We start from the raw sequence: 7,660 nt of genomic DNA on the forward strand, positions 1-7,660 counted from the left end.
TTATCGGTCCTGCTAGACACCAAACTCTATTTAATAATACAACTCTAACATTTGACAACCAAACAATTAAACAAGGCGACACGGTAAAGAATCTGGGTATTATCTTCGACCCAACTCTCTCCTTTGAGGCACACATTAAAAGCGTTACTAAAGCGGCCTTCTTTCATCTCCGTAACATCGCTAAAATTCGCTCCATTCTGTCCACTAAAGACGCTGAGATCATTATCCATGCGTTTGTTACGTCTCGCCTCGACTACTGTAACGTATTATTTTCGGGTCTCCCCATGTCTAGCATTAAAAGATTACAGTTGGTACAAAATGCGGCTGCTAGACTTTTGACAAGAACAAGAAAGTTTGATCACATTACGCCTGTACTGGCTCACCTGCACTGGCTTCCTGTGCACTTAAGATGTGACTTTAAGGTTTTACTACTTACGTATAAAATACTACACGGTCTAGCTCCATCTTATCTTGCCGATTGTATTGTACCATATGTCCCGGCAAGAAATCTGCGTTCAAAGGACTCCGGCTTATTAGTGATTCCCAAAGCCCAAAAAAAGTCTGCGGGCTATAGAGCATTTTCCGTTCGGGCTCCAGTACTCTGGAATACCCTCCCGGTAACAGTTCGCGATGCCACCTCAGTAGAAGCATTTAAGTCTCACCTTAAAACTCATTTGTATACTCTAGCCTTTAAATAGACTCCCTTTTTAGACCAGTTGATCTGCCGTTTCTTTTCTTTTTCTTCTATGTCCCACTCTCCCGTGTGGAGGGGGTCCGGTCCGATCCGGTGGCCATGTACTGCTCGCCTGTGTATCGGCTGGGGACATCTCTGCGCTGCTGGTCCGTCTACGCTTGGGATGGTTTCCTGCTGGCTCCGCTGTGAACGGGACTCTCGCTGCTGTGTCTTGGATCCTCTTTGGACTGGACTCTCGCGACTGTGTTGTATCCATTTTGGATTGAACTTTCACAGTATCCTGTTAGATCCGCTCGACATCCATTGCTTTCCTCCTCTCTAAGGTTCTCATAGTCATCATTGTCACCGACGTCCCACTGGGTCATTATTGTCACCAATGTCCCACTGGGTGTGAGTTTTCCTTGCCCTTATGTGGGCCTACCGAGGATGTCGTGGTGGTTTGTGCAGCCCTTTGAGACACTAGTGATTTAGGGCTATATAAGTAAACATTGATTGATTGATTGATTGATTTGAGTCCAATCATGGATTCTGTCACGTGACATAATTCAGATCACGTACTGCAGCGCATTTTTAGGTGATCGATTGATTATATAAAAGTTGATGAATAGAAAAAGTTTTTTATGGAAGTTAGTAAATAAACACTGCTTTACTCCAATGATTGGACGAACATACACCATTTCGGCAAAGTAGTTGATGTAGCCAACACTTTATTGGCCCGCGTTCACAGCTGATAAGTAGGAAAACACTCCGAAGAATAATCCAACTATCGATTATCATATCGATCGCATAATAGCCATCGTCATCGATCTATCGATGCAACAAATTCATGGAGCCGTGACTCAACATGTTAGCATGCTAGCGTGGCCGCTAGCTTGAGCGGTCCGTAGCGGATACAACCGTGTCCAGTTCCCATTGCGTAGTGACGTCACAGACTGTGAACTAATCCTTACGTCACTCGTTAACGGCCAACTTACCGTTTTTTTAATTGGGTCCGTCCAACTCTAGCGCCGTCGTTCAACCGACATCACTTTCTTCTCTTGCTTCAATTCGCCTCAGCTCCATTTTGGCTCGGGAGGCGTGTTGCTTCCGCAACGTCGCAGGAAATTGACGTCACGTTTGCGACACTACTTCCGGTCTTTTATAGCTGCTGCCGCCCCCCTCTAAAGGACATTGAGAATATAACAGTAAGATTATTAACGCAGCATATAATTCTATTTAAATAAAACATTACACAACAGTACACTGTAAAAGAGTTAAGAGGAGAGTATATTTACAGCAAATTCACCAACTCGAGTATTTCATACATATATATATATATATATATATATACACTGTATGTATGTATATATATATATATATGTATATGTATATGTAAGTGCTGTGTACCCATCCCATCAAGAATCCACACACAGGCTGGTTTGGATGATGTGGTTCTTTACTGGTAGCTGCAATGAGTGATCGGAATGCACATACACACAATATGTGGTTAGTACCTCTGCTGGTTTCGATGTCATTAGCAGAGTGCAGGAAGTCTGCTCAAGTACATAACATTTTCATATTTTTACAATTACATGAAATACAATAACAGGTGTAACTTAATACAATGGTTTCTAACAGTATACGTTTTTCGTGTGATCGTATAGTGGTTTTAACATGCTTTTATCTTCACTGGTATTACAATCAATTCAATACAATATATTTTTAACTTGTTTTTTAACCAACATCATCATTTTTTATATATTTATGAAGTAGAAAATAGAAAAGTACAAAATAAAATACAAGACATGACATGACAAATAATTAAATGGACTTTTAGCACCCTCTAGTGGCGAATAGCGAAAATGACGGACCACGTTGCGTCCATGCCAAAATGTCGGACAATTCAAACTTTAAACATGAACGTACAGACACGTAACATGCACATAGTGCAACAATTATTACCTGCATATGATCGGAATGCACATACACACAATATGTGGTTAGCACCTCTGCTGGTTTCGATGTCTATGGGGGAAAATAATAGCGACTTCAGTGCAAAATAGTAGTACATCTAATGTGAGCAACAACCAATTCAAAACGAAGATTCCACAACATGGCATTTCAACTGCTGTTAAATAACTGTGTATCTTACAATAAATATCACGTTAGCTTTAGTGTAATTTACAATATTTTGCGGAGCAATATCGGAACATGTCTTACCATTAGCAGAGTGCAGGAAGTCTGCTAATAGCTTCCGGTTTCCGGTCATATTTACAGATTTTCAGGTACCAGCAGATAGCGCAATTGGACCTCATTGCATTACAAAACAATATACATATTTTAGCAGGAATTTCACTCAAATAATTAAAGTATTTTTTATACCCGTTACATACACCCCCCTGAAATTCTGCTAAATTTAGGAGTGCAACACTTGAGACCAATACAAAAAAATAAGTGCATTACTAGGAACAAAACTGGTGTGCATGTCAGTTCTAAAACTCTCTCAAAAAGGAGTGTGAAAAGAAAGAAGGTGATCAATCTCCTAACTAAACACAGACTCAGAGATGCCTATTACACCTCTGAAATGCAATATGTTGTTCCTATAGCTTCAAGTACTACTTAGACTCTTCTTTGGTCAAATACTTTCATAACTCAAATTGAAATTGCATCTCTAAAAAACTTAAACAAGGAACTAACAGATACTGTGGACACAGAATCCTCATCTACTACTTGCTTATTCATCTGACAAATAAGGCGTTGCGGAGGGTTCATGGAACTACGATCTCTGAGACCAAAACGGCCAGGCTGTGTGCAAATCGCTTGAGCTAAAGGGCCTGGAATGTCACTGTTCAGAATGTCATTGTCCGGGGAGTCAATGCTTTGTTGAGGGTCTTTGTCAGTGGGAGCAACATCTGTGGGGATATTGTCAGGAGGGGACATGTCAGTAGAGTCAGTGTCCAAAGGGGTCACATTTGGATGGACAGTTACAGGAGGGGCAACTCCTGTGTCGATGACTATATCTTCAGAGCACTGTGGTGAACCTTCCGCACCATTGACAGCAGCATGGTCAACATCTTCAGCGACTCGCTAACTGGATGTGGTGACTGAGAGAGAGTCGGACTGAGCAGCATCAGACCTCCATTCAAACGAGTCATCCTCTTCTTGAGAATGGACTTTGTCTTCTGAATGGACTTCCTCTTCACTTGTCCGCATCAGCCAGTTGACTGTACGTACATCACGGTCTTCCTCCAGATCAGGCACGTCAGGACATACATCACTTCCATGCACAGCAGCATCACATTCAGAGTGCTCAGAGACATTGTCCTGATCTCTGTCACAGGGCAGGAAGCTAATATAGAGTAGTAGATTCCGGTGAACGACTCTCTCTCTGCCTGTCAGGCAATCTTTGACTCTTTAGACATTGAGTTCAGGTCTGACTGAGATGACTTCATAAGGGGTCGACTCCCATTTGTCTGCAACCTTGCGTTTTCCTGGCACACCTCTGTTGGCAATCAGCACTCTGTCTCCAACGACGAGGGGTGAGCCCTTGACTTTGCGGTTGTACAACTTGGTGTGGCGAGTCTGTTCCCTGACACTGTTCCTCTGCACAATCTGAGCAGCTTCATGTAGATCTTTCTTCAGTTGGGACACAAAGTCTGAGTGACTGACAACAGCGTCATTGGTGAGAGCATGCTGAAACATGATGTCGACAGGGAGAAGAGTGATTCTTCCAAACATTAAGTAGAAGGGTGCAAATCCTGTTGTTTCATGTGCCGCGCAGTTGTAGCAGAAGGTAAGTTGCTGCAGCATTTGTGGCCACTTTGCTTTTGACTGAAGGGGAAGAGACCTGATCATATCTCCCAGGGTCCTGTTAAAACGCTCTGTGACACCATTTCCCATTGGGTGATACGGAGTTGTATGGGACTTCTGTACCCCAGCCATCTCTAGAAGCTCCTTAATCAGCTTGCTCTCAAAATTGGCTCCCTGGTCCGAATGGATGCGCCGAGGAAAGCCATAAATGAGAAAGAAGTCATTCCAGAGACGACGAGCGACTTGCTTGGCAGTTTGATTCTTGCAAGGGAAGGCGTGTGCCATCTTAGAGAAGTGATCGGTCACAACTAGAACATCCACAGATTTGTTCCCATGCTCAGCAGTCCAAAAGTCTATGCAGACCAATTCCATAGGCTCAGAGGTGACAATGTTCTTGAGAGGCGCATGGCTGTGTGGTTCTGGTGTCTTCCCTACTATGCAGCGCTGACAAGACTGAACATAGTTCACAACATCCCGTTCCATGCCACTCCAGAAGAATCGTTGCCTCACCAGAGACAAGGTACGATGCTGGCCTTGGTGACCTGCTGAGTCATGGAGACCTTGGAGGACTTTCTGCTTTAAAGAGTCTGATACTATGAACTGGAGGATCTTCTTGTTCATCTGGGGATCTTTTCTAATCTTGTACAGCATGCCATTCTGTATGGTCAGTCTACTCCAATGTTTTAGAAGTTTGATCACACTATGTGACTCAACAGCTCGCTCACGCTTAGTAGGTTTCTTGTGTCTCTGTACAAAGTACATGGCCCTGCCTGCTGTCTTGTCTTGCTCCTGTTGACCAACAAGCTGGCTCTGTGGGAGTGCAGTGGACTGGTCTTCCTTCTGTAGAAGACTAAAGGCAGCGTCTGCCCCAATCACGTGACTCACACCTCCAGTGGACTGAGCACTGAAGATGGCAGCGACTTCCTCTGACGCAACTGAGCCTCTTGTGTTTGGTGAAATTGCCTCTTGCACTGGCCTATCTGATGTTTCACCACCTTCGTTCACAACAGCCTGACAGTTGTTGGACACTCTGAACACCTCTTGCACGGTTCTGTCATTCACACCGTTGACTTGTTTCAACAGTGAGGCATAAGGTTCGGTGACAAGGCGATGACCCACACACGACTGGACAAATGGCTCAATGTGTCGGCTACAACGTTCTTTGGGCCGGGTATGTACTTCAAGTCAAAGTCATAAGCAGCGAGCTTCGCTACCCACTGCTGTTCACACGCGTCAAGTCTGGGTTTGGTCAGAATATATGTCAAGGGGTTATTCTCAGTCCATGTGGTGAAGTGTCTGCCTTTCAACTAGTGGCTGAATTTGTCGCATACTGCCCATTTCAAGGCAAGAAATTCAAGTCGGTGCGCAGGGTAGTTCAGCTGGGAGAGAGAGAGTGTTCTACTCGCAAATGCGACAGGTCTGGCTACCTTTCCACCAGGCGGAAGTTGCGACAGGACAGCTCCAATCCCATCAAAGGATGCGTCAACAGCCAGAATGAACGGGGCATTGAAATCTGGGTGGGCTAGAGTGACACTTGTCATGAGGTCGTGTTTCAGTGTCTCGAACGCAGTCTTGCATGCGTTGGACCAATCAGCAGGAGTCAGCTTCACAGGACCTCCTTTCTTCACAGGTTTGCGACCTTTTTTGCGCTTCCACTGAGCACTAGGTTCAGCTGTGAGCCTGAACAGCGGTTTAGCCTTCGCAGAACATGCCTCAATGAAACTTTGGTAGTACATCACCATGCCTCAAAACGATCTGATTTTACTAGGACAAGGTGTTTTACCATCGGTTTCCATGACGTCTGAGACCTGTAGGTCATTTATTGCTCTGACCTTCTCAGGGTCTGTCTGAACTCCATCTTTACTGATAACGTGCCCGAGAAATTTCACAGTCCTCCTGAGGAAGAAACACTTCTTGGGTGAGAGCTTAAGGCTGGGCTCCTTGAGGCGGGCAAACACCATCTGCAAGTGTTTGAGGTAACACAACAGGCTCGTGAAATTCTCGTCACCAAATATTGACATCATCATCCTCATGAAGGTAGCTGGACTGTTGAAAAGGCCTTGAGGGAGACGGTTATATTAGTCCAAAGGGTGATGAGAATGCTGTATACTTCTTGTCATCAGGGTGCAAGGGGACATTATAGAAACCTGATGTCAGGTCCATTGTGGAGAAGAAAGCATTTCCACCAAGTGCGACTAGAGCATCTGCTTGATGTGGCAGTGGGTAGGCATCCTTCACAGTTCTTGCGTTGAGCCATCTGAAGTCAGTGCATACTCTGAGGTCTCCATTCCGCTTCCATACGAGAACGAGTGCAGATGCATATTCACTGTTGGACTTTTGAATAATGCCTTTTTCCTCCATCTCATTCAGAGTCGTTCTCAGTTTGTCATATTGGCTTGGTGGTATGCGCCTGTATGGTAGACGGAACGGCTTGTCATCAACAAGGTGGATACGATGCACAAACTCTTTGGCCTCTCCGCAGTCCATCTTGTGTCTGGAGAAGATTGACTCATATTCTTCAATAACGTGAACAAGCTTGTCTTTCCACTGCAGTGACACTTCGCATGACTTCAGATCGATGTCTTGCAGACCCAGAGTCTCCAGTGCACGCACCATGTCCTCTTCTGACCTCGGATGCACATCTTCGCTCTGCACACACTGCATGTTGCATTTGACCTCCTCTGCTTTGGGTAGATCTTCCACTGCGATACAGGGGGACACATCTGCGATTTTGGCGTTTCTTCTCAACACCACAGTTCTGTCTGAAGGGTTAATGACTTTAACGGGCACCCATCGATTTCCCCAAAGTGGAGTGATAACCCTTCCAACAAGGATTTGTTTGGGTCTGGCTTTGGACTAGGTCGGCTCAACGACCACGGCACTGCCTACTGACATCACAGCTGACTCAGGTAACTTGCCCCAGACAAGGTGCTCACTCTGTGGTTTCAGTGTTACACAACTCTTGACTTTCACTGTTCCCACCTTATCTGGAATGCATTCACCTCTCCATCTCTCTGTGTTGGACAGTAGTGACAAGAATTGGCACTGGTCATCAGTCTGACCATTGTCGGGCGAGGAAACAAGCCTCCAGTAGCCGTCAGTGCTCTTCAGTTGGGTTAGGATATGCTTGATAGCATTGCTGCCAAGAATCATTGCTTTTGTCTGGCCAGGGACAAC

The 7,660-nt window shown here is 45.0% G+C and overlaps 1 protein-coding gene across 4 annotated transcripts in view; it reads right to left on the reverse strand.

Annotated features, from left to right (window-relative positions):
- The window catches only part of atg16l1 (ATG16 autophagy related 16-like 1 (S. cerevisiae)), a 33,904-nt gene extending 32,082 nt beyond the window's left edge, over positions 1 to 1,822 (reverse strand). Inside the window, exon 1 of one of the 4 annotated variants that reach the window (XM_061877824.1) lies at positions 1,669 to 1,822. The gene's annotated coding sequence lies outside the window, so the exon portion shown is untranslated. The remainder of the gene's footprint in view (positions 1 to 1,668) is intronic. The other 3 variants (XM_061877828.1, XM_061877825.1, XM_061877826.1) reach the window with 3 other exon arrangements.
- Positions 1,823 to 7,660: the final 5,838 nt, after the last annotated feature.

This window comes from Nerophis ophidion, linkage group LG18 (genome assembly GCF_033978795.1).
Source record: "Nerophis ophidion isolate RoL-2023_Sa linkage group LG18, RoL_Noph_v1.0, whole genome shotgun sequence".
Taxonomy (NCBI): Eukaryota; Metazoa; Chordata; class Actinopteri; order Syngnathiformes; family Syngnathidae; genus Nerophis; species Nerophis ophidion.